We start from the raw sequence: 27503 nt of genomic DNA on the forward strand, positions 1-27503 counted from the left end.
GTGGATTTTAACAGTTTCCTCATTTCCCCTTCCCCCACCTCATCCTAGCTTCTAACCTCCAGAAACTCGATCCCCTGACCTGTCCGGACTTGTCCGACCTGCCCAGCTCCTTTTCCACCTATCCACTCCACCCTCTCCTCCCTGACCTATCACCTTCATCTCCTTCCCCACTGACCTATTGTACTCTATGCCACTCTCTCCCACCCCCACCCTCTCTCCACGCTTCAGGCTCTCTGCCTTTATTCCTGATGAAGGGCTTTTGCCCGAAACGTCGATTTTGCCTGTCCTCGGATGCTGCCTGAATTGCTGTGCTCTTCCAGCACCACTGATCCAGAATTTAGGTAAATCTGCTCAGTGTTCCTACTCAGACCAATACAGGCTGTCCCTCCACAGCAGGAGATAATGTTTACTGGGTTCTTTTGGGGGGGGGGGGGGGGGGGGGGCGAACCGTGTGTGTAACAGTCTGCTAGCATTTATCTGAAATGGCAAAACACCAGTGCAGCCAGACTAGGGATCGACTCTGGAAATGTGGGGAATGCCAGAAGGGAATTCTTTACCCATCCCACCTGGAAACTGGCCAAACCAGTCAGACTGAGGAGCTGTTCACTTGCTCTGTGTGTGTGTGGTGGAAGGGATTCACTCAGGCATCCATCCTGCTGAGACACCAGTCAATTTACTGATAGCCACAGTTGAAGGATTTTTTTCTCTTTTTCATGCCAAGTAATGAACAATGGTTTTGGCAGCTGATAAAGTTGTGCACACAGAGATCTTAGCTTTGGAAATGCTCACAACATTGTTGAACATGCACAGATTCACACTGGGTACAGATTTTTATTTTCCTTTATTCATTCACAGGATGAGGGTGTCGCTGGCCCGGCAGCATTTACTGCCCATCCCTAATTGCCCAGAGGGCAGGTAAGAGTCAACCACATTGCTGTGGGTCTGAGGTCACAATGTTGGCCAGACCAGGTAAGGATGGCAGCTTCCTTCTGGAAAGGGCATTAGTGAACCAGATGGGTTTTTCTGACAATCGATTAATGGTCATCATTAGACTCTAAATTCACAAGTTTTTTTTAAAATTGATTTCAAATCCTCCCATCTGCTGCAACAGGCTTTGAACCCAGGTCTCCAGAACACTATCTGGGGTTTTAGATTAACTGTCTCGCGGCAATACCACTCGGCCAATACTTCCCCACATCGCTGTCCATCTGCACAGAGGGAACAGTGATTTTCTGGTTCATCCGAACTGGGTAATCACACATACGTTTGCTCAATGATTGCAGGAGTTGGATGTTGATTGGCAATTGACATCCATCTCCAAACCATGTATCCTGGGTTTTTTTTCTGGTGATGATTGGAAGCACCATCAGTCTTGTTATCTTTTGGGGATAAAAACAGTTTCAATTAGCTTTCTGTTAAATGCATGGCAATCAATTCTATCTCACAACTCTCAGGCAGATTAGTTTCTTTTGAAGGGCTCTCCATCTCCCCAACCTCCTCCATCCTCACCCCCAACAGTACAATAATCTCATAGAGTCTCTTTGTGACTATGAATGAGACAATCTGATCTGCTGCTTCTTTCCCTAATCCTGTGTCAAGTTGGATCTTAAACTCCCCTTACTGCAGTTGTGATCCTACATCATTGTACAGTGTTGCTCGTATTTCATGTCTTGGCCTATCAGTGTTCATGATACTGCATGTAGTATATGGGGCCAACAGTGTAAGAGTTTAGCTCTTTCTTTCCAACAACAGCAGTAGAATTGTACTCCAACAAAACTTATAGAATCACGGCCAAGAATATCCCCCAACTTACCTCTTACCATCAACCCAGAGTATCAATCCTCATTCAACTGAGAGAATTCAGGAGTGCATGTCAGTCACAGCAGCATGAATACCTAAAAATGAGGTGTTAACCTGATGAAGTTCCCAAAGAGGACTACTTGTGTGCCAAACAGCATAAGTAGCAAGTGATAGACAGAGTGAAGCAATCCGGGAAACAACAGAACAGACCTAAGATGTGCAGTCCAACAAAATCCAGTTGTGAATGAAATCAGAGCACAGCTGGAATTCTGAGGACAGTTCTCTTCAAGATATTAACTAACAAGAATGTCAGACTGGATTAATTTTCATAAAACTCAAGTCCTTTTGATATTCATATATTTACAATCAGTGTTCAATTCACCAAATGTAGCTGAAGGTAAAGATAATCTTCAAGTGATTGTAACAGTGGAGACATCTGAATACTTGATCAGCAAATTAAAGCCTGTTGTGTTGAGATAGTAATAATTTTAAAGATATTTTAAAAAAGTAAGGTGACTTGAGTATAATGGAAGAAGTTGATTGGTGTGTAGCTGATAATGTTGTTTTAATCTGAAGTTAATTTAGGATTAGTGAACACATAAACACATGGTAGGGAATCCCAGCCTCATGGAGTGCACATCCAGTTCCATGTGGGAAATCCAAGACACTTCTTGTGTGAGCGACAACCACAAGAACACGGAGGTGACGTGGGAAATGTCAGGAACATTCGTTTGACCACAGCTAAAGTACTGCACACACTTCTGATCCCCTTATTCCAGGGTTGATGTGATCACACCAGAGGGTACAGAGGAGACTGATCAGAATGTTTCTACAATTGGAAAATTTCTGCTCTGAGGAAAGGTTGGAAAGGCTGGGGATGATTTCCGAGGAGGATGAGCTGAGATTTAATTGAAGTGATAAAATGCTGAGGAATCCAGATCGAGTGCATAGGAAGGAGCTATTCATTAACTGAGAGGTCAGAAACTGGAGGATTTAGATTGAAACTAATTCCCAGAAAGAAGGAGGGGAGAATTCATTTCACTCGGAGATGGTGGAGAGCAGGAACTCATTGATTGGATGGAAAAGGCAGTAACCAGCATCACATTAGAATAAAAGGACATGGATGTAACTGAGATGCTGGAACATGCAAGGTTGTGGACTAAAGTCTTCAGAATGGGATCATTGTGATTTATTTAACATTTCCCCAGAATATTAAACTCAAGTCCAATTTGAGAATTTATGAACATCATCCGACCTGAATTCCAAATGTCAGAATAAATTTATCAGCAAGTACAGCACAGATCGAGGCCACTTGGCCTATCCTGCATGTGTTGGCTGTAATAGAATGATCCAAGCTTTACAGCGTTCTGTACTCACCAATGAGAGCAACAATTTCAGACTGCGTACTCTGCCATCTATGTTGTTATAACCTGTTTATTCAATGTATTTCTTTGACAGCTGCTCACCTTGTTTCCTGGTTTCTTTCCCAGCCCTAACTCCATTCCCCGTGGCCTTGAGGGGCTACCATTTCTGCTGTCTAATCTCTCCTGCCTTCTCCCGTATGACAGACTGTCTTTTTGTCCTTGTCTCACTCCCACCTTGCTCACAAGTTGTTACATTTCTGATGCTTCCCAGACCTCTGTGACTTCACTGCGTCCCCCGGGTCAGTGGCACGAGTTTTGAATTCTCTTCCTCATGAGATAATCGGAAATCTTTCTGGCTGCAGTTTCCCACAGATTTTATTTTGAAAACAAAAAGAGGATTTGCGTCAGAGTCAAGTACTTGTGAGCCTTCATCCACAATCCTGAGCACTTAGACATAATATGTGACCCTCCCACAGATGTGCAGGTTTGATGGATTGGCTGTGCTAACATGGCCTGTAGTGTGTCGGTTCGGCGGGTTGGGTTAGCCATGCTAAACGTGGGGCTATGGAGGTAGGGTGGGACAGCAGGTCATTGCAGACTCGATGGACCGAATCGTCTCTTTGTGCGCCTAAGGGACTCTGTAATTCGAACTAGTTGTGATTGTTGTCACATTTTCCTAAGTCCAGTTTCATTCAACTCAGGTACACATGCTGCCTTTTGTGTTTCTGTGGGTGCTCACTCAATCCTTTCCTTCTGATTTACATGAATTTCACACTGTATGTGAGGGTGGGAATGAATGTGTAAATATAAATATTCCAACCGAAACCCCTCACAAGTCAGGAACTGTTTCTGCTACTAGCATCACTCACAACAGGAAAATAAAGGTTCAGTCACAAATCTGACAGAAACACAGTAGTTATAATCACCAGGAAAGGCTTAACAGCTTAACACTCTTTTCTTAAGAAAAGAGGAGGCTGAGAGACAACCTGGTACAAGTAGGAAGCTTTGTGTCTGTGTTTTCAGAGGTTTGAGGTTGAAATCATTGCCCCAGGTCATCGAAGGTGCTATCTAAATGTGCATCTTTCTTTCTGCCTATCTGTCTGAGTCAACAATCAGATGGATATGTTATTGTCTGAGTGTTTTCCAAAATCCCTGATTGAATCTGCCTCCCCTCACAATCTCAGGTGCCAGCTGCCTCTAGTCCACCCACATGGGCATGTTGAAGAGCATGACAGGAGAATGGATTGACACCGAGAGTTCAATGCCAGAATGAAATAGGAAGAAGGAAATAGACGGGATTTTTGGATCCCAGGGGATACAGACTCCAGGATTAGTCCTTGTGGGCATTCCCGCAGTAACACGAGACAGCATTCCATGATGAGAGTTAAATCCGGGTGGCATTAGAGGGAGCCACTGAACATGAGCAGGTTTAGTTCAAACACAGGAGGTTTGTTCAGTCAGTAACAGTGTGTTAGACATGGAGGTGAAGTGAGCATTGAGGGGAAATGTTACCACAAGCTGCAGATGGATAACTTGCATTGGAACAGGAGGAAGCCATTCAGCCCTTCAACCCTGCTTTGCCATTCAAGAGATCATAGCTGATTTGTGGCCTAAGTTGCAATGTTCAAAACTCTCCAAACTCATCAATAAACTCCTCTGCAACAGACAAGATCAATATACAAAAACGAAACATCTGCAAATGCTGGGAAATCAGGAACAAAAACAGAAATTGCTGGAAAAAAATCAGCAGATCTGGCAGCATCTGTGGAAAGTGAACCTTTGGGTCCAGTGACCGGTCAGGTGACCACCTGCAGCTGACCTTTCTGCCTTTTCTGCAACACTCTCTGGAACAGATTCCAGTGCAAGGGGAATGAGATTGTCAATAACAACTGAGAGAAACAGGAGGACGTGCTGAATCAGAATAAAACCCATTTTGGTCTTTCACTTTTAATTCAACTGTAAAAATTATTCATTATCATTTCAGAAATAAGATAATAGACCAGAAATCAACTCTTCATGTCATTGGGTCTGGGAGACTGTGTTAATTCTGACCTGGTCCAGCCTACATGTGAATCCAGACATTGAATAACGTGGTTGATTCTGAACGATCTCTTGGGCAGTTAGAATGGATGACAAATGCTGCCCCAGCAAGTGATGCCGTGATCCCATGAACAAACAAAACAAATCCAATCGCTGTGGTTACTTGTGAACTCGCTGGTGTTATTGGAAATGGACGAATGTGAAGGTTTATGGGGTAAAGGGAGAAGAATGCATTCAGTGAGGTGATCCTTTGGAGAGCTGATAAGCCAATCAGCCTCCTTTTGTACAGTAACAATTCAGTAAATATTTCATTCTGAGCCATCTAAGGAAATATCAGGGCAGGGTTTATAAAGAGGTCAGATTGAATGAGTGTCTCGGTGAACACAAGTGAGACACAGGTACAGAGAGGTTTTGGGATGGATTAAATTATATTTTATACATTTACATAGTCATCAACATTACAGCAGTTAAAACTGGGGGTTATTTATGCAGATAAAGGGGATGCTGGGTAAAGATACCGTGGTTAGTGCTTATTTTACTCCAGGCACACCAGCCTAGGAGCACATCCTTCCTGTATCTATCCCCTCGAGCTCTTGAAGATTTTTCTTCCTTTGAAGTGTTTCATGTTTAGATACTCCAGAGAAGACAGCTTCAAGCTCCTCAATCTCTCCTGCCAGGGCATGTTACTGGCTGCTTCATGGACTGGAACTGGCAATTGAGACTGAAAGGTTACTGTATCAAATACCTTCAATGGTATTGCCAGACGAGAGTGGTTTTAGGGAAATGACCTTGATTTACGGGCATTGAGTGTCAGAGCACTTCCTGTTGTGGTGCATCCTGTTTCGATTCAATCTATTGATAACTATTAGAACTGACTTGCACTGGCTCCGTCAAAGTGGTCAGAGCATTATGGCTGTCATCGAAGCTGGTAAGAAACTTCCCATGGGTTAAAAATCGTAAATGATAGAGTAGGTACGAGGTCTGAGGGCACTGTTGGAGTATTGATGTTGCTGTTAATCACATTAACTCGGCTGGAGTTGACTGAATTTATATTGTCTCTTTCTGAATCTCAGGATGTCTCTCTGGGCAGTAAGTCTCCACAAACAGCAATCTGACAATGAGCAGGGATCATCTGTTTTGATTTAAATTTTGACTGTAGAACTGCTGCTTCACAGCACCAGGTACAAGGTTGGAGTCCAGCCTTGGTCAACGGCCTGTGTGGAGTTTGCACATTCCCCTATGATTGTGTGGGCCCCCTCCAGGTGCTCTGGTTTCCTCCCACAGTTCAAAAATTTGTGGGTTAGGTGGATCAGTTGTGCGAAATTGTCCACAGTGTCCAGGATTGTGCAGACTCGGTGGATCAGCCATGGGAAATGCAGTGTTACAAGGATGGAGTGCTCCAGGTGAGATGCTCTTTGGATGGTTGGTGGGGTTTGATGGGCCAATGCTCTCCTTCCACACTGTTGCGATTCTATTCGATGATTGAGGATAAAGCAGGGTGTCCTTAGAGAAGGAGCATGTGGTATGTTTCAATGCTCTCGATGCCTTTAGATAGAAGTGGACACCGTAGGGGATATAGTGCTTTATCTCCACTGCTGCCCCTTCACCCCTAACTCTACTTGATTTAGTCCCTTCCCATTCTGTCATTTGAAATGGTTTGCTTTGCCCGTAATGGGCTTTGTTTGTAAATATTCAATTGGTTACACGGGTGGTTTACTGCAGGTGATTATATATTAACAAAACCCAAAATGGTGTAATGATGAACGTCGGAAGGTTGCTCAGCTGTGTGTGATAACACTTCTGGGTAGGAGAAATGGGGGGGAAAGAACACTTCACAGCTCACAGAAGGAGAACTGAAAAGCAGTGAAATCAAACCAAAGGTTCAGACAGGGAGGGAATATTTCTCTGGAGTTTGAGTAACTGGAAAGAGATGGTGTCCGGGAATAGACAGGATTTTGTTTTACAAGGCATTTGAAATTTTTAAAAACTTATATTCAGATAGTTTCATTTCTTTTCTTTTAGTTTTATTTATTGTGGAATAAATAGCTACAATATTTTAAAACCAACTTCACAAACCTTGTATTAAAGACAAATGTTAAATAAAATCCATCAAACCGTCTCTCACTGAAAACTGATGTGGAAGTGCAATCTCCTGGAGAATCCCTGCCTATTTCTTCCTACCCGGGCTCCATGGCTATATACATACCTGGGAGATAGCAGCAGGAGGCCATTCGGCCTTTCAATCCTGCTCCACCATTCAAGGGAAAACAGCTAACCATGCAGCTCAATCTCCTGTTCCTGCTGTGCTCCAATCCCCTTTCATGACTTTACCTTGAAGAACCAGATCTAAGTCCTCCTTTGGCTTCACCACCTTTTGTTCCAGTGGCGTTTCTGTGTTACTGTGTGGGTATAGGCAGGGGTATTGTGATGGTGCTGCCTCCTGGAGGATGCACTCAGCGTCCCTCATCATCCTGCAGGAACATCAACTGGGTTTCAGCAACTCGAGATAGAAACCGTTTCCAGGATATGGGCATCACTGGCTCAGCCAGCATTTATTCCCCATCTCTCGTTACCCTTCAGAATATGGTAGTGAGCTGCTGTCTTGTACCATTTGGTGCAGATAGACCGACAATGCTGGGAGGGAGAGTGTTGAAGGATTTTGGCCGAGTGATTCTCTATCTTTGGTTCTTCAAATGTTGGTTAACTTAATCACAATCTGCATATGATTTTGAGATTTCAGTCTGCAAATCTTCACCATCTAGCACCCTGTATAAAGGAATATGTACAGATTAGAAATTCAGAGCAGACAATTCTAGTTTCTTTGGAATATCTTTTCCCCCTTTCTTCCCTCAAAGCTGTAACCCTCCAGCCCACTTACTCTCTCCCACCATTCTGACTCTACTACCCTCTAAGGTACACCCTCCCCATTCTCATGGAGTTGTTGATTAACAGGTCTATGCCACCACTTCCCGTCCCTGGTTAGACGCTGCACCCTTTCTGGGTTCACTTCCTTTCCCTTCAGTTGCTGCAAGTCAATAATGTAACAGCAGAATGAAACAAAAGGAAACAGACAGGGAGGTGGCAGATCCTGGACAGTAGAGGAACCTTCAGTCTGGGAGAATGGGTCAGATCCTTCTTTGTTTCTCATTGGTAGATTCCAGTGTTATGACAAGTTGGGGATGGAAATTGGTCCCATGTGGGTGTGGTGACACTTTGACCCTCCAACAGATCAATACTACAAGCAAATACGTTCCTCCTCCAGCCAATCACAGTGTGAAATCCTTTCCACTAGTTACCCCAAAGCACATGCTCCAAAACTCACCCACATTTTGCACGTGTGCACTGCCGGGTTTCTCCACAGACGTGTGGAGCCTGCCTCGGAATTTGGGAGTTGCAGTCCTCATGCAGCCACTGGATCCCTGTCTCTGGAACGTGAATGAAAAGTGTGGGATGGAGGATGTTGTGTATCGGATCCCCATTCAGACACACGGGACATGTGGGCTGTCACTGGGATTTACTGAGACATCCGCTTAGACAACCTGATTTCTGACGTAAGGAACATAGATTCAGCCAATTGGGGGTTAGGGAGGTTAATAAGGGGCAGCAGGTTTTAAGCAGAGGTGGCTCAGTGACTAGCACTGTTGCCTCACAGCATCAGAGACCTTAGGCGACTGTGGGGAGCTTACACATTCTCCCCATGTTTGCATGGTTTCATGCAGTTCTCCAGTTTCCTCACACAGTCCAAAGATGTGCAGGTTAGGTGGATTGCCCATGCTAAATTGCTGATAGTGTCCATGCATATGCCGGTCAGACAATTAGCCATGGGAAATGCAATGTTACAGGGAACGAGTGGGTCTGAACGGGATGCACATCATAGGATTGGTGTGGACTCGATGGATGAATACCCTGTTTCTGCACTACAGAGACTCTATTCTATTCTCATGAGGAAGAATGTACTTGTCTCAATGTGTTGTGAATCTGTGGAATTCCCTACTCAAAATGCGGTGGATGCCAGGACAATGAGCCAATGTAATGAAGAGATACAGATGTTGAATTTGCAATGGGTTGAAGGGTGAGAAAGAGCTGGCAGGAAAATCCAGCTGAGACCGATGTGAGCTCAATGATCACCGTATTAAATGGTGGGGCTGGTTCTCCTGTGCCCAGTGCGTCTCTTCTTACGGTAATAACTGGAAAGCTGAATCCAAAACTCACTACTTTCACCAAAGGAGATTTTCGGAAAATGACATAGTCAGGTGGATTAGCGTTCCAAACTTAGATAGTGAGGAAGTGTGTAGGAGATAATGATTTTGCAATTTTAAACTGAGGGGAGACAGTGATTTATGGTTTTAGATTGCGTCGTACATTCGCAGCGTCCAGTGTACGCTGTTGTGAATATCTATCCTGTACTTTATTACAAAGCCAAGGTCACTGACAATGAAAACCAAAACACCCAGGTAACATCGTCTCACCTCGTAATCTGATAAATACTTGTGATAAGTCTGGTTGAACTTAGAACACAGATGGAAAGCTGGAAGATTAGATCCACTCCCAAGATCCTATGCTTTTTAAACAAAAGGAGACTACAATAGGATGAGGCAGAAGTTGGCTAATGTAGACTGGAAACAAAGACTTTACGGTGGGAAAGTTGACAGACTGCGGGAATATCAAAGCAATTTTTCAAACTGCTCAGCAAAAGTATATATCAGTGAAAAGGAAGGACTGTAGGAAAAGGAATAATCTGCAATGGGTGGCTCAGGAAATAAGAGTGTCTATCAAACTGGAATAGAATGCATACAAATTGCCAAAGACCAAGGAGATTAAAAAAACTTTAAAGATCAACAGAAAGCTAGATGGGATTGGGGGAGAAAAGTGATTAGTAGCTATCCCCAGGGCCAGAATAGCAGTTTACACTGCTAGAGGGGAACTTATTGTATGGGGAACATATGGCCTCTGTAATTGTTGAAGCACTGAACTGTTACCATAGAGATAATCCTGATCAAGTTAAAAATCACAGCACACTCCAAAAGCTTGTACTTCCAAATAATCCTGTTGCACTATAACCTGGTGATGTGTGGTTTTTAAACTTTGTCCACCCCATCACCGGCTCCTCCACATCAGAATCCTGATAGAAAGCCCCACTGAAACTGAAGCGCCTGTCAGATACTTGAGGGAGCCACGGGGGCGTGGGGGAGGGGTGTGTGGTTTAACCACAAAGTGCTGAACTGAACTAGACTTTCTAACTGACCGTTGCCATGGAGATAATACTGAGAGACAGTCTCTATTCAAAGTCCCAAACTACAAAAGGTATAAGAATGGGAGCGGCACATCGGACAGGCGGGGGGTGACCTGATGCTGCCTGGAGGTTTTTTGCATGTACACTATCCAGGTAACTGCCATGTCTCATCAATAAAGACTCAAAGAAGACCTCTCAGAGTTCTGTGCCTAGTTATTCCTATCCAGCAGGGTTCAGGAATATGAGTACACAGCAGTCAGTCTTCACTGTGGAGGATACGAAGAACATGCCAGTAATTGATAAGGAGACTGAGGAAGGTGAGGACCAAGATAACCATTATCATGAAAGAGTTAGAGCTGGGCAAGCTATTGGAGCTAAAGGTAGACAAGTCTCATTGCCCTGATGGAATACATCCCAGGATACCAACAGAGTTAGTGGGAGAAATAGCAAATGCACTTAAAGTTATAAAATCCGACAGCAGAGACAGGACCTTTGGCCCAAACTGGCCCATACTGACCAGAATGTCCATCCATGATAACCCCATTTCCCTGCACTTGGCCCATCTGCTTCTGGCCCTTTCCTATCCATGTATTTGTCCAAATGTCTTTTACCTGTTGTGAATGTTCCTGCCTGAACCACTTCCACTGGCAGCTCATTTCATATACACCCTCTGTGTAATACAGTTGCGCCTCCCCAGCTTCCCTTTTATTCTTTCTCCTCTAACCGTAACCTGATCCAATCAAGCCGTCCAATCCTTGAGTTCCTGGGAAAAAAGACTGAGCGCATTCACCTTATCCAGGCCACTCATGGTGTTATACACTTCGAGAAAAGAACCCCCTCTGTTTCCTCTGCTCTCAACATAAAATCCTCACTTGTCCAACCTCTCCCTATAACTCAGACCCCTGAGCCCTGGCAACATCCTTGTAAATTGTTCTGCACTTTTTACAGTTTAATAACTGAAACCTACATTACATTCATCATATTTCCAGTATTTCCCCACAGCGCTGGAACCGACGTGACAATGTCAATGGATTAGAATCCATGATCGAGAATGAACTCCTTTACAACAATCCCGTTTTCATAGTGTTTCCCATGGTGCAGGTATCCTTGTGTCTTTCTGGTTGCATTATTAATGAAAGACTTGTCCTTCTACAAAGCAAAGCTGTGGCTTAATTGTTCCTGGGAAATGTGCCATGATTTTCCAGACTTTCAAAAACAAATGAAATCTCTCTCCACACTCACCATGCTGACATGGACTTGGCTGTGTCTCAGTACTTTTGCAGTCACACTGACATTTGGGATATTCGCCCACGGACAGAATACACAACTTTCCTTCCAGATGAAAAGGCCAATGATATTCAGAGCGGCACGGATCAAGTAACTATCACATCTGAACATGAAGTTCAATTTGAATTTCTCATCTGCAAATCCACCCTTTCAGTACCTTACAACAGAGCACACAAGTTACCACTGTTAATACAGGATGGAAATTCATAAGACAATTGTAGTATTAAACTGTAGCTTCCTTGTTCCTCCAAAGCTTTATTCCTCAGTCTCACAATTTCTCTCTTCTGTGAACTGAAATCCAAACCAATCCCCCCACTCCTTTCCTCCACACCCAGTTCTCACACACTCTCTCTTCGAATTCAGTTTCCTAGCTCCTGATGAGAACCATCCTGCATACACTGCTTCCTGCAACTCTGGCCAAGACCCATCTTACTAAAATGAGCCAAATTAGAATTCTAATTGCAGGCCCATCCTTGTCGCTTTCCATAACAACTCTGAATCTTCACAAAAGAGTTCTGATCATTTTCTGCAAAACGCTGCACCACTGATAGTCTGATCACATGTCAGGGTAGTAAGAAAGGTGCCATTTTTCTGGGTCCTGCTCCCAGAGGGATGAAGCTGCAAATGATAGATTAATTCCTCACACCCACAACCTCCTTCCCAGACACTGACCAAGACTGCACATACTCCCACAGTTGCCAGCACTGCGACCGTGCACTGGTCTCCCCTCCTACAGCACGTGCTCCCGATCATACAGGAGTCCGGGTGATTGACAGCAGCTGCTGCCCAATATATCAGAATCCCTACAGTATGGAAACAGGCCCTTCGGCCAAACAAGTCCATACTGACCCTCCAAACAGTAACTTACACAGACCCATGCCCACTAACTAAGGTAACTAATACTGTGGGCAATTTAGAATGGCCAATTCACCTGCCCTGCACATCTTTGGATTGTAGGAGGAAACCCGCTCAGACACGGGGAGCACACGCAAACTCCACACAGACAGTCGCTCGTGGCCGGAATCTAACCCGCGTACCTGATGCTGTGAGGCAGCAGTGCTAACCACTGAGCCGTCTCTTTCGAGTGGAGGGGGCGTGGCTGGAGGATTGGGTCAATGGGATTGTGAACAGTGAATGAATGTGGAGGACACTGGGGGATGGACATGTCAGTGAGCGACAGGAGCAGTGCAGCAGCAAGAGGGGATCCTGGACAAACTGAGCAATGGGAGAGTCTGACAGGAGAGAAACTACAGGAAGGTTCTGTTTAGAGGCTCAGGCAGGGACAGCTGGGAGACAGCATGGCCTGGTGGCTTGGGCAGGTTTACTAATCAGCCTCTTCAAAGATGCTTTTACACAACTCTGAGCCCGATCCTCCTAGTCCAGAGGTAAGGACACTTACACTATTTCCTGGTGGGCAAGGAATACAGGGACTGCCTTTCAAAAGGAACTCACCTGTGTTGGTGACATTAACAGGACTCAATACAGACTCACTGACAAAATGCTGGTGTACTTGAACTTCATCCAGAATATTAACACCTATAATTGGGAAACGCAGACCCCAATGTACAGAGTTAAATCCTGGATACTAATAACAGCTTTGTGCATGGGAAATCATATCTCATGAATTTTACTCAGTTTTTTTGAAGAAGTAACAAAAAGGATTGCTGAGGTCAGAGCATGGACATGATCTACATGGACTTCAGTAACGTGTTTGACAAGGTTCCTCATGGGAGACTGGTCAGCAAGGTTAGATCACATGGAGTACAGAACTGGCCCGAAAGTAAAAGGCAGAGGGTGCTTTTCAGGCTGAAGGCCTGTGACCAGTGGAGTGTCACAAGGATCGGAGCTGGATCCACTACTTTTCGCCATTTATATCCATGATTTGGATGTGAACATAAGAGGTATTGTTCGGAAGTTTGCAGATGACACCAAAATGGGAGGTGTAGCAGACAGTGAAAAAGATTATCTCAGAGTACAAGGGGATCTGGATCAGAAGGGTGAATGGGCGGAGGAGTTCAGTTCAGAAAAATGCAAGCTGCTGCATTTTGGAAAAGCAAACTTTAGCAGGACTTATACAGTTTATAGTAAGTTCCAGGGGAGTGCTGCTAAACAAAGAGTCCTTGGAGTGCAGGTTCATAGTTCCTTGACAGTAGAGTAGCAAGTAGATAGGATAGTGAAGGCGGCATTTGGTCTGCTTGCCTTTATTGGTCAGAGCATTGATGTAGCGGTTGGACGGTCATATTGTGGCTGTACAGGACATTGATTCGGCAACTTTTGTAATATTCCATGCAATTCTGGTCTCCTTCCTATCAGATGGATGTTCTCAAACTTGAAAGGGGTCAGAAAAGAATTACAAGGATGTTGCCAGGGTTGTATAGGCTGTTTTCGCTGGAGCGTCAGAGGCTGAACGGTGACCTGAAAGAGATTTTTAAAATCAGGCCGGGCATGGATAGGGTAAATAGACAAGATATTTTCCCTGCGGAGGGGGGAGTACAGAACTAGGGGGCTGAGAGGGGAGGGTAGGCAGAGAGGGGGTGGGCGGAGGGAAGGAGAGGGTGGATGGATTGAGAGGGTTGGGACAGAAATGGGTGGGGACAGAGAGGGGGGATAGAGAGGGGAGGCACAGAAATGGATGGGGACAGAAAGCGGGATTAGAGAGGAGGGGAACAGACAGGGGGATCAGAGGGGGCGACCGAACGACGGTTGGGGGGGGGGGCGACCAACAAAGAGGGGGAACAGACTGAGGGGGGGCAACCAATGGAGGGAGGAAAGAGACGGGTGTGCGACCGACAGGGGGGCGACTGACAGAGGGGGGACAGACAGAGGGGGCAAAAGATGTGGGGCAGACCGACAGATTGTGGGACAGACCAAAGGGGGAGGGACGACTGACGAGGTGGGGGAGCTGACAAAGGACTGACCGACAGAGTGGGGGGGAAACCAGACAGAATGGGGGGAGACGGGGGGAACAGAGAGGGGGAAGATGGAGAGTTATTTTATAGATCTACAACTCAACCCTGTTCGTGTTTTCTCCTCCTCACCTTAATTTCCTCTGAAGGGCTCAGAACAATTGCATAGTTCCTGGAAAGTGGAGTTTCAGGGAGATCAGGTGCTGAATGTGGCATTTGGGACACTGACCTTTAATGGAATGTGCTGGTCAATAAATGGACTCTGGTTTGATTCCACTGTCTGTGTGGTATTTGCACACTCTCCCCGTGTGTCTGCGTGGGCTTCCTCTGGGTGCTCTTAATTTCCTCCCACAATTCCAAAGACATGCAGTTTAGATGGATTAGCTTTGGGTAATGGTAGGTTACAGAGTTAGGGTGGAATACTGTTCCAATGGTTGGTATGGTCTCATGGGCCGAAAGGCCTGCTTCCACACTGTGGGGATTCTGTCACTGAGTATAGGGGTTAGGAGGTCACGTTGTGGCTGAGTAGGGCATTAGTGAGGCCAGTTTTAGAACACTGCATTCAATTGTGGTCTCCCTGATTTCAGAAAGATGTTATCAGAATAGGACTCAACCTCTTAATGGCAAGTTCTTGGGAAGTGTTGACAGACAAACAGACCATGCAGTGTAGGTTGATTGTTCCTTGAAAGTGTGGTTGAAGGTAGACAGGTCGATGTAGGCGGTGTGCTGTATGCTGGCTGTTATTGGCAGTGCATTCAGGGTAGGAGTTGGGAGATCATGTTTCGGTTGTACAGTTTATTGGCTCGGCCACTTTTGGAATCCCCAGACTGCTTTCAATTCCAGTCTCCCTGTTACAGGAAAGATGTTGGGAAACTTGCAAGAGTTCAGAAAAGTTTTACCTTGTGGTGCCAGTATTGGAACATTTGAACCATAGGAAGAGGCTGAATAGGCTGAGGCTATTTCCCTGCAGCACTGGACACTTTAGGTGGCTTTATCGAACTTTATAAAATTATGAGGAGCAATGATAGGGTGACTAGTCATGGTTTCTTTTTTCCCAGGGTAGGGGAGACCGAACAAATGTGAATCTTTTTTCCAATGTGGAAATGACAAATTCTGGAGGAGAGATGGCAAGTTTAAAGGATGTGAAAACCGAAACAACTGAAGATGCTGGAAACCAGGAAGAGAAACAGAAGTTTCTGGAAAAGGTCAGCAGGTCTATCAGCATCTGTGAAAAGAAATTAGAGTTAACGTATCTGAGGAAGGGTGACCAGACCCGAAACTTTAACTGATTTTCCTTCACAGATGCTGCATGACCTGCTGAGCATTTCCAACAACATCTGTGCAAGTTTAAAGGAAGTTGTTTGGAGTATATACCTGAGAGTAACTTTATAAAGTTACCACATCTGGAGTAATGACAGAAGTTTTGGTCCTTTATTGAAGGAAATACGTCATTTCATCAGAGGCATTTCACAGAAAATTGACTGGGATGATCCCTGGTTTGCAGGGATTATTTTTTAAGAAAAAACTGAAGACGTTGGGACTCTACTCACTGGATTTGGGAAGAATGAGAGGGGATCTCATTGTAACATGTAGGATACTTAAGGAGTTTGACAGGGTAAATACTGAGTGGATGTTTCCCATCATGAGGGAGTCTGGAACCAGATTCTGAGTCAGTCACGGAATCATGGGTTCTGTTTTGGATTCGTCAAGTTTAAGGCAACACCGACACGAATCAGGGGTTTCATTAGCAATGGAGCTGGAATAAGGTGGAGATCAGCAACATTTTAAGAGATTGGAATTCCTGGTGTTTGTGATTGTGTAGATGTCTGATCAGAAGGTCACCTTGGGGTCAGATATGAGAGCAATATTGAGAAGAGTGCGGTTCTGCCTCATACAGTTCCCAGGGAGAGGGAGGGGCTCAGCAGTAAGGGAAAGTAATTTGTAATAGCAACTGAAGGCAATGGGTTTAACCATTGCAACGGTCCGTTGTAGGAAATTGCAGCCAATCGCGTAGTGGGAGTGTGATGAGCAGTTTGATAACTGAGTAATGGAGGGGGATGATGGGGAGGGAGAGCTGGGCATTGTCAGTGTACATGTGAAACCTAACACTGTGCTTTTGGACGATGTCACCTCCTGGCAGTGTGTAGGTGAGAAACAGGAAGGACCAAGGCGAGATCCTTGAGGGACACCAAATACAAGGAATTCAGAAAGGAAAGGGAGAGTCGGGATGGAGCAGGTTTTCCAACAATGGTGGGGTCAAATATTAGTTTGTAGCAGAATGGGAGCGAAGGACATAACCAGAAAAGACAGACAGGTAGAACAAGGAACAATATGTGATTTGGTGAGGGGGAGTGATGAGGAGGAGGAGCAGCCCAACTCCAAAAGCACTATTTCTACATTAGTGACATCACCCAACTCCACCCTAGTCTCAGCTCATTGACCGAAATACTCGTCCATCCCTGTGTTATCTCCAGACTTCATTATCCAAACACTCCTGGCCAGCCTCCCATATTCAACTTACATGTAATCTCAAGAGTATCTAAAACCCTCCTTCCCAAGTGCTCACTTGTACCAAAACTTGTTGATCCATCAAAAGGCTCCTATTAACAAGCAACAATTTAAAATTCTCACCTTTGATGTAATTCCTGGCTGTGAACATCCCTGTCTCCCTGCACCATACAACCTGTGAGACCCCGACAACTCATTTTCTTTCAGACTCCCAACGATGTGTTTATTCATTGCTTCACCTGTCTGGCTGTTTCTACTGTTGCCAAGGCAACGCGGTCTGGAATTCCCACCCTAACGCCCTCAGACCTGCTTTCCTCCTTTAAGGTATTCCTGAAAACCTGCTTATTTGGCAATTCTTTTGATCACCTGACCTAATATCCCCATCTGTGGCCTTATGTCAGAAGTTCTCAATAGTATTTCTGTGGATTTATAAACATGATAACAAAAAACAAACTGTTGTTGATTTGCACATACATTGTCAACTCTTCAATGTTACTGAGTGAATAATCTATAACAGCTCTTACCCAACCACATTGTGGGAGCACCTTCACCACACGAATTGCAGCTGTACAACGAAGTCAAACATCACCTTCTCCACAGGTAATGGGGCTTTGGCACTGATCAATGGTATCTGTGGAGGGAGAAACACACAGTTGATATTTCAGGGAGTGCAAAATGCATTATAGGGAGGGAAAATGGTGCAGAATTTGGATTTTCAAATTTGTGTTTTACAATGTGCACTAAGTTCTGTAAAACCTCTCATCCCATACCATGAAAATTTCCTTCTCTTCCTGGTCAATATGTCTTTCCTTTCCCCTGCCCTGCACCTTCACACATTGCCAATGCCTTGGCCACAACAACACTGTGCTGTCAGTGAAGTTTATCACGTGGTTGAGTATTGTCCCGCCCCTCATTCACTCCGATTGGTTGAAGGACCAACTAGCAACTCTCGCCCCCGTTCCCCCACTCTTATTGGTCCTGCGCTGACATCAATCATCCGAGGCCCGTTGTGCGCTGGAGCATGCTCAGTGCTTCCTGCTTTTGCTGCTGTTCATCAGGTATGAGAGAGAGGGCTCATCCCTGTTTCTCCTGATGTCAGACAATAACAACAACTACCTGCATTGTATGGAGCCTTTAACATTGACAAATCTCCTAAAATGCTTCACGAATGATGGAAACGTTGATTAAAGAGAACGATTTTTAGATACATCTTTAAGGCGGACAGAGGGGGTTCGGGAGGATATTCCAAAGGTTTGTGTCCTCGGCAGCTCCAATCGTGGAGTGATATAGGTGGGCAACAGCTTACAATGGAGACAGTTAGTGGCGAACCATAGGTTAACAACCTCATGTCGTAGCCCCCTACCCCACACACCAGTTCTTGTTCTCACAGCCTGCCATTACACACTACCTATGGTTAGCCATTAACAGTCTCCATTAACAGCTAGTAACCCTCCCCCAGCCAGATCGTTATCCTTTATCCAACTGTTCCTCTCACTCTATCCCCACCTATCCTTTACTCCTTTTATCCTCCCCCCACACTATCTTCTGCACATAAACTGACTTTTTTTTCTCAGTAACATCTGTTCTGTGGAAGGGACACCGGATCTTAAACTTTAACTCTGATTTCTCTTCACAGATGCTGCCAGACCTGCTGAGCTTTTCCAGAACCTCCTGGTTGTTGTTTCTGATTTCCTGCATCCGCAGTTCTTTTGGTTTTAATTTACCGGGCGTTTGTAATTCAGTTCCAACAGCCTCTGTCCCAGTCTCTGCTGTCTCTCCCAACCCCAAACAGTGGCACTGCACCCGCACAGCTCATGGACATGTGTTGTCTTGCTGGCCACACCCCTCATTCAATCCCATTGGCTGCAGGACCACACAGACTCTCCTCCCATTGGTCTAGAGCTGCCGTTTAATCAGCCGGGCCCCATTGTGATGAGAGTGGAGGGCTAATCCCTCTCTCTGCCCTGGGATGAGCTTCATCATTCACAGTGAATGGGACAGTATCACAGAGCACAGGGGCTGGGGGCTATTCAGCCCATTGGGGCTGTACTCTCTCCCTCTGGAGATGCTGCAAATCTGTCCCAAGTCCCCTCCCATGTGCCCATAGCTCCCCAAATCTTTCCTTAAAATGTAAAATTCAAAGTCTGTTTCAGAATACCTGCTGAATCTGTGTCGTTCAGACTATTCCAAATGCTCAGAACTTACTGAGTAAAATAGTGTTCGCATTTTCACCTTGTATTATTTGCCAATTACTTGAAAGTAGTTACTAAAAATTGTGACAGTGTTAACAATCCCTCTCTCTCTCTGCAAATTCAAGATCTTGGAACCTAATCTGCACCAGATCGAAATCACTGCTTCACCTTCTCAGCTCCAAGGATAATTATCTGTGCTTCAGCTACCTCTCCACAAAATAGAGGAATGCATCTTAATTTATTAAGATCAAAGAAACAGACCTTCGGTCCAACAAGGAATCCTAAACTAATTGATTCCCATTTACCATCTATTGGCCTGTATCCATCAAAACCCTTCCTAGACATGCACCCAATTGGAAGCCTTTTAAATGTTGTGATTTTATCAGCCTCCACTACTTCATCTGGTAGCTCCTCCCATACACACACCACACTCAGCTTGAAAACGTTGCCACTTAGATCCCTTTTCAATCTTTGCCCTCTCAACTTAAACCCAGGTGCTCTAGTTTTGGACCCACCTAACCTGAGGAAATAGGAACCCGGCTGCTCACCTTATCCACGCCCCTCGTGATTTTATAAATCTCCATGAAGTCACCTCACAGTCTTTGACTCTCCAGAGAAAATAGCCCCAGCCGATTCAGCCTCCCTCTGTAGCCCAAATCCTCCAATCCTGGCAACGTTTTTGTAAATCTTGTCCAAACCTTTCAAGTTTCACAACATCCTTCCCAGAACAGGGAAATTCAAACTGAAAACAGAATTCCAGAAGTGGCTTAATCAACGTCCTATCCAGCCACAATATGACATCCCAGTTTCTGTATTCAATGCATTGACCAATAACGGAGAGCGTTAATGGAGTCCCATTGCCAGCGGTTCACCCTTATCACTCTAAAGTCTTCCTCTTCATGTACCCAATCAGATGCCTTTGAAATACTGCAATTGTACTATCTTCCACCCCTTCCTCTGGCAGTGCATTCCATACTTGCAATGCCCTCAACATGAATAAGATGCTCCTTAGCTCCCTTTTAAATATTTCCCCTCTCACTTTAAGCCTGTACCCTCCAGTTCTGGACCCACCGAACTTGGGAGAAAGTCCTTGACTGCTCACCTTATCCATACCCTTCATGATTTTATAAGATCACCTCTCAGCCTCCAACTCTCCAGGGAAAATAGTCCCAGCCTATTCAGCCTTACCCAATAGCTCAAAACGTCCAACGCTGGCAAAATCCTTACAAATGTTTTCTGAACCCTTTCAAGTTTCTCAACATTATTCCATGAACAGGGAAATTGGAACTGAAAACAGAATTCCAGAATGGCCTTCATCAGTGCCCTGTCCAGCCACAATATGACGTCACAACAGCTGCATTCAATGCATTGACCAATAATGAGGAGCGTACCAAATGCTGCATTCACTACCCCTCCTACCTGTGACTCTTCTTTCAAGGAACTATAAACCTGCACTCCAAGATATCTTTGTTCAGCAATTTCCACAGGACTTTGCCATTAAGTGTATAAGTCCTGCCCTGATTTGTCTTTCCAAAATACAACAGCTCACATTTATCTAAATTGAACTCCGTCTGCCATTCCTTGCTCCAATGGCCCATCTGATCATGGTCCTGTTGTATTCTGAACTAACCTTCTTCACTGTCCACTACACATCCGATTTTGTTGTCTTCTGTAAACCTACTGACCATACCTCATATATTGACATCCAAGTCATTTATTTAAGGGCTCAATATCCATTCTTGCAGCACATTGCTGCTCACAGGCCTCCAGTCCGCAGAGCAACCATCCATCATCCTCTGTCTCCAACCTTCAAGGTAGTTTTGTAATGGCTTGCTCTCCCTGCATTCCATGTTATCTAACCCTGCTAACCAGTCTGCTTTGTGGAACCTTGAATGTCCATATAAACAACATTCACAGCCTGGATTAATCAATTTTCTTTGTCACTTCAAAACACTCACTCAAGTTAGTGAGACACAATTGCGCATGTACAAAGCCACATTGACTGTCCCTGATCATTCCTTACCTTTCCAAATAGATGGATATCCTGTCCCTCAGAATCCCTTCCAACAACTTGCCTGCCACTGACTTCAGGCTCACTGTTCTCTTGTTCCATGGCCTCTCCTTACCAGTGTTTTAAAATAATGGCACCTCACCTGTCGCTATCAACGATACAAATACCTCAGGAGAGGCCCAACAATCACTTCCCTATATTTCCAGAAAGTTTCAGGATACACCTGATCAGGTTCCAGGGCTTTATCCACCTTGATGCGATTTAAGACATCTAGTACCACCTCCTCTGTAACATGGACACTTTTCAAGTTATCACTGTTTATTTATCCAAACTCTCGAGCTTCCATATACTTCTCCAGTAAAAATAAAGTGAAATATTTGCATATCTTTCGCACCCCCTGTGGTTCCATAGACAGCCTTGTTGACCTTTAAGGGGTCCTATTCTCTGGTCCAGTTAATCTTTTGTCTGTGATATATTTGTTTAAGCTCTTTGGATTCTACTCCAGGACATCCCAGAAAGGCCTACTTCAAGGACCGTAACTTTCCTCTGACTTGATCAACAATGCCCTCCAACACATACCCTCCACTTCCCGCACCTCCGCCTTTACCCCACCCCTCCAGCCACAATAAAGAATATTACCCTGCGGTCTTCACCTTCCACCCCATTAATCTCCAGATACAGCGCATTGAAGTCTGTTATTTCTGCTACCTAAAGTCAGACCCCACCAGTACAGACATACTTCCCTCCGCAACCCTATCTGTGTTCCGCAGAGACCATTCCCTCTGCACCTCCTATGATCGGTCCACACCCTTGACCGTCCCTTGCCGTCATGGGAGATGTAAAACGTGTAGCCACACCTCCCTCTGACCTCTGTCCAAGACAACAAAAGGATCTTTTCACATCAAGCAGAGATTTGCCTGCACATCCCAAAACCTCAGATACTGCATCTGGACACTATGGGAAATTTAACGTGGTTCATCCAACTAACCTACACATCTTTGGACTGTGGGAGGAAACTGGAACACCCTAAGGAAACCCTCACAAACACTGGGGAGAATGTGCCAACTTGAACACAGGCAGTCGCCTGAGGCTAGAATCAAACCCAGGACCCTGGGGCTGAGGAAGCAGCGCTAACCACTGAGCCACAATACTGTAGGTTCTTTGGTGCTGATGCGCTGCCCCACTGATAACTCAGTCACTCACCCTGCCTCATTTCCTAAGTAGCAGTGATGACAGAGTGAAATTATCGCTAGACAGTTAATCCAGAGACCCAGATAACATTCTGGGGACCCGTGTTTGAATCCCATCATGGCAGATTTTGGAACGTGAATTCAATAAATATCTGGAAAAAATAATCTAGTGACGACAATGAATCCATTGTCAATTGTTGGAAAAACCAATGTGGTTCACTCACGACCTTTAGGGAAAGAAAATGCCATCCTTACCTGGTCTGGTCTGCATGGGACTCCAGACCTATAGCAACGTGGTTGACTCTTAACTGCCCTCTGGGTAAACGCAGCAATAAATGCTGGCCGAGCCAGTGACAGCCTCATCCTGTGAATGAATATAGAAAACAGGTCAGGTTTTGTTCCTTCTCTAGTAGGTACATCCTACAAACTGAATCTGAAATGTTCTCGTACACACTGAACAAATACCTTCCCATCCAAGCCCTTGACACTACAGCACTCCGAGGCCATGTTGTTAAAGTTAAAAACCCTTATCATTGCATTCATATTATTCTTACAGATAACTGATGTCTCCTGGTAAAATTGTTTCTCAATTCCTCGCTGACTTGGGAGAGAGTCTAAATTACAATCCCAGTAAGATGGTCATCCCTTTGTTATTTCTCAGTACCAACCAAATAACTTGCCTGGAGGTACTCCCAGGATTATCCTCCCGAAGCCCAGCCATAATGTTATCCCTAATCAAAAACACCTCTCTCCCTGCTCTGTCGGCCCCTTTCTTTCTTTGCTATAGCATCTATACCCTGGAACATTAAGCTGCTAGTCCTATCCATCCCTGAGTGATGCCTCTGTAATTGCTGTAATATCCCAGTGCCATGTTCAAAACCATACCCTGAGCCCACCTTCCTGACCTGTCAGATCTCTTGCACTGAAATAAATGCAGTGCAATGGTCCGTCGCACCTCATTCTGTGACTTGCTCTTGCCTGCCTTGACAGTCTGACTGGTGAAAAGTACCAGCCTCAGACTCATCTCTTTTCTCACTATCTCTTTAGGATTACCCTGACTCCCTCACAGGTTGAATGCCTCCCCAGTGGCACTAGCAAATCTCCCTGTTCGTCAGGACCCCATGCTTTCCCCTTCCTATGCCATTGGTACCAATGTACAATGTCTTCCCACTGGTTATTTTCCCTTTTGAGAATATTCTGCTCCCTCAGAGACATCCTTGACACTGGCACCAGGGCAGCACCACAACATTCTAATGTCTCACTGTCAGCTGCAGAAATGGCAGACTGTGCCCCTGACTAGAGAGTCCCCTCTCACCATCGATCGTGTGGAACTGGATATACCTCACATTATGTTAGAAGCCAGTCTCAGTACCAGTAACTTGACTGTCAGTGCTACATTCCCCTGAAAGTCTATTACCACCTACATTTTCCAAAACAGTATACTTGTCTGAGATGGGGATAGCCACAGGAGACTCCTGCAGTACCGACCTACCCCTCCTAACTTTTCTGGCGGTAACCCATCTACCTGACTGTATCTGCAGTATTCTGCATTCCTGAGACTGCCACCTATCACACCCCCCGGCTCCTGTCAATTCCTCACTGCCTTTAATCACTGCTCCACCAATCCATGAGATCCAAAAGGATTTGCAATCACACTTGCTGCAGACATAATCATCAGGATCATTGAAACTCTCCCTAATCTCCCACATCCGACAGGAACAGCACAACACTCTACAACAGGCCATCTCTCTGCCTTAACAACCTACAGACCAAGACAAAGGCACAGTCTTACTGCTCGGAAAATATTGCCAGACAATAACTTAATGCTTACGTTTCATATTTTAAACATTTAATCAAGAGACCTTAAGACATTAAAAAGAAATCCTCACCTTACTCACGATTGTAGATTTAATAAAATAAAAGCGACTAAGATTGATATTTGAAGAGACTGAAACTCACTGAGCTGATCCCCGGCTCGGAGTACTTCCAAGGGTGAGGTCTCTCTGAGAGCAGCTGTGAAATGTCACTGTTTCTCTTCTCTGCCCACTCCATTTCCAGAGAGGTTTTTAACTTCACAGCAAGTCAGCTCAGAGAGGTCACTGCTTGGTTTTACTCACTGGGGATTGCCTTTGCTGCCCAGACCAGTATTTATTGGCCACCTTTCCTTGTCTTGGAGAAAGTGGTGGTGAACCGCCTCCCTGAAATGCTGCAGTCCATGTACACCACAGTGATGTTTGGACAACAATCCCCCTCTGGGCCCACAACCCTCCCTGTCTCTGTAATCCCCCTCTGGCTTCCAAAATTACATGTCCGTGGCATAAGAATTTTGTTTGGATTCATTTTTGTTTCATAACCCCCCCCCCTCCCAAAAAAAGCGAAATATTTCGCCCCCAAACAAATTTCTGTTGATTGACCTTTCGGAGAGGCTGACACATGGACGTTGCAGTATTTTATCTCACATTGTACACGTAGAATGATGGAACTTTCTTTTAAACATTGCTAAAAGGGAGGCAATGGCTTAATGGTATTCCTGCCAGATGAGTGACATGTACAATGTTCCGAGGATTGGGGATAGAATCCCAACATGGCTGATGGTGGCATCGGAATTCAATACAATCTAGAATGAAAAGGCGAATGATGACCATGAAACTATTGTCAATTGTTAGAAACCCACCTGGTTCACTAATGTCCTGTAGGGAAGGAAACGGTCATCCTCACCTGGTCTGGCCTACATGTGGCTCCAGACCCACAGCAACGTGGTTAACTCTCAACTGCCCTCAGGAAAAATACTATAAAAACTGTTAACAAATAATCCACAGGTATCACTTAAAAACTGAATGTTCCCATTGGGACCATGTGAATTTCTGAACGGCCAGAACTAAAACTGAGTTTCAGCCTCACCTTCTCCCCGTCTCACATTAGTCTGTTTACACCCAACTCCAGAACACTCTCATTGAGCCAAGCAGCCCGCATAGTGCAGCCCTTTCATTTTCATTGTCTGCTCATACCGACACTGCCCTCAGCCTCCTGTACTGTTCGAATGCATCTCAATGGGAGCTCAGGGACAGCACCTCATCTTTCAATTCAGCGTTTGTAACCCCAGAGTCAGCATGGACCTCAGCAGTTTCTGAATGAACAGACAGTTGTCAGAAGCTGGAACATTCCACCTGAAAAGGTATTGGAATTTGAGTCCAAAATGATTTTTAATGGGAAGTTTGCAGGTAATTGAAAATATGAAGTTTACAGGTTAACATCATAAAGTGGGTGATTGGGTCTAAATCTGAGAGTTCTTACAAAGAGACGAGGTGTAATTTGGATAAGTCTGCGCTTCCCCGCAGGCCAATATCTCCTTCCTCAGCTGCAGGGCCCAGAACAGAGCACACACCCAAAGGGTGATCCAACCACGAATTTGTACATCTTTCTGCTTAACAAAAATATTGGAGATATCTTCCCACAAACAGAACAGACAAACCTTTCTCCTTCCACAGTTAAATGCCAATGATATTCAGATCCTGATGACTCCATTGACTGTAAAAACTTGCTTTTGAGATCCCAGCCTCAATTATTCTGATTTAATATCCCATGAAATGAATTCACAAAACAAAACTCACAGTCAGTACAGGAAGAATATAAAGACATACTTTTTTCTTGGTATGTGCTTGATGTGTAAATGCCTCTCTTCAAGTTGCACGCCTCCCCCCATCCATCATAGGAAGGGGACATGCACATGCGCTTCACTGTACCTTACCCCCAATAACAATGGCGGCCATATCCCAGAACCTTTCACCGCCTGAGGGCCGCAGCCATTTTCCCATCTGCTGCAAACGCGGGATTAAGAGTTTCTAATTCAGACTTACGAACCACATAGAGTGTAATTAAAACTTCCCATTCTAAAGTGACTCATTATCTCCCTGTCTCTGAGGCCTCTCTCCCCTTCCCTGTTTGCGTCTCCCACATTCACCAACGGCCGAGTCCCGTGGCACTGCATCGGCTGGGTTACTGGTGACATGTCATCCCACTGGCCACGCCCCTCATTCACTCCCATTGTTTGGATGACCAGCTGGTTCCACTTGGTCCACCAGTGCTACCACCTTTTCCTATTGGTCCGAAGCTGCCATCAATCAGCTGGACCCCATTGTGAGGTCAGTGGTGGTATCCTCCCCCTGTCTGAATCACACCCAGAAGGTGTATGGATGGTGTCAATCAGGAACAACAAGCAGAAGGTGTTGGGAAAGCTCAGCAGGTCTGGCAGCATCTGGGAACAGAAATCTGTCCAGTGGCCCTTCCTCAGATCCGATGGGACCTGGGAAAATTAGAATCTTGACAGCATGGAAACAGGTATTCGGCTCAAAATGTCCACAGAGTCCCTCCGAAGGTAATCCCACCCAAACCAATTCCCCTACCCTACTACTGTATATTTCTCCTAACTAATGCACCTAACCTACACATCCCTGAATATTATGGGAAATTTAGCTTGGCCAATTCAAATAACCTGCAGATCTTTGTATTGCAGGAGATAGGGGTTAAAGTGTAAATAACAGGGAGGGACAGAACCCAAAGAGAGACTGGAACATTTGGAAAGAAAAATGAGTGGATTACGATCTGGCTAGGAGGGTGCATAGCTGTTAATGGAGGGGACAGGAACCTGTGTCTGGCAGCATCTCAGTGGAGGTGGCCGAAATGACAACTGATGATCGACGTTCTGCTGCAAAAACAAACCCCGAGCTTCCAGCTGCCTGCCACTTTAAACACACGAGCCTGTTCCCTGGCCAACATCTCTATCTCATGCTTACTGCTGTGTCCCAGTGAAGCCAGAACATACCAAATGGCCCCATATTTCGAGGACTGCAATTTCCCCTCCCATGTGGTCAATACCATCCAATGTATCTCCTCCACTTTCTGCACCTCTGCCTTTGAAACCCACATCTCCAACTGCAACAAGGAGAGAACCCCCCCTCCACCAAGTCCTTAC

The 27503-nt window shown here is 45.1% G+C and overlaps 1 long non-coding RNA gene and 1 other non-coding gene across 4 annotated transcripts in view; both read right to left on the bottom strand.

Annotated features, from left to right (window-relative positions):
* Positions 1-26114, bottom strand: part of LOC148139494 (uncharacterized) — a 1679690-nt gene extending 1653576 nt beyond the window's left edge. For all 3 annotated transcript variants that reach the window (XR_015753554.1, XR_015753552.1, XR_015753553.1), the window contains exons 1-3: positions 26004-26114; positions 22787-22895; positions 17663-17769 (exon numbers count right to left, since the gene is read on the bottom strand). This is a non-coding gene — a long non-coding RNA (uncharacterized LOC148139494). The remainder of the gene's footprint in view (positions 1-17662; positions 17770-22786; positions 22896-26003) is intronic.
* Positions 5075-5148, bottom strand: LOC148139504 (small nucleolar RNA SNORD36). Its single transcript, XR_015753722.1, has one exon. It is a non-coding gene; the product is annotated as a small nucleolar RNA SNORD36 (small nucleolar RNA).
* Positions 26115-27503: the final 1389 nt, after the last annotated feature.

The sequence above is a fragment of the Chiloscyllium plagiosum genome, unplaced genomic scaffold, assembly GCF_037043375.1.
Source record: "Chiloscyllium plagiosum isolate Xiang-an unplaced genomic scaffold, Cpla_swu_hap1 HiC_scaffold_38, whole genome shotgun sequence".
Lineage (NCBI taxonomy): Eukaryota > Metazoa > Chordata > Chondrichthyes > Orectolobiformes > Hemiscylliidae > Chiloscyllium > Chiloscyllium plagiosum.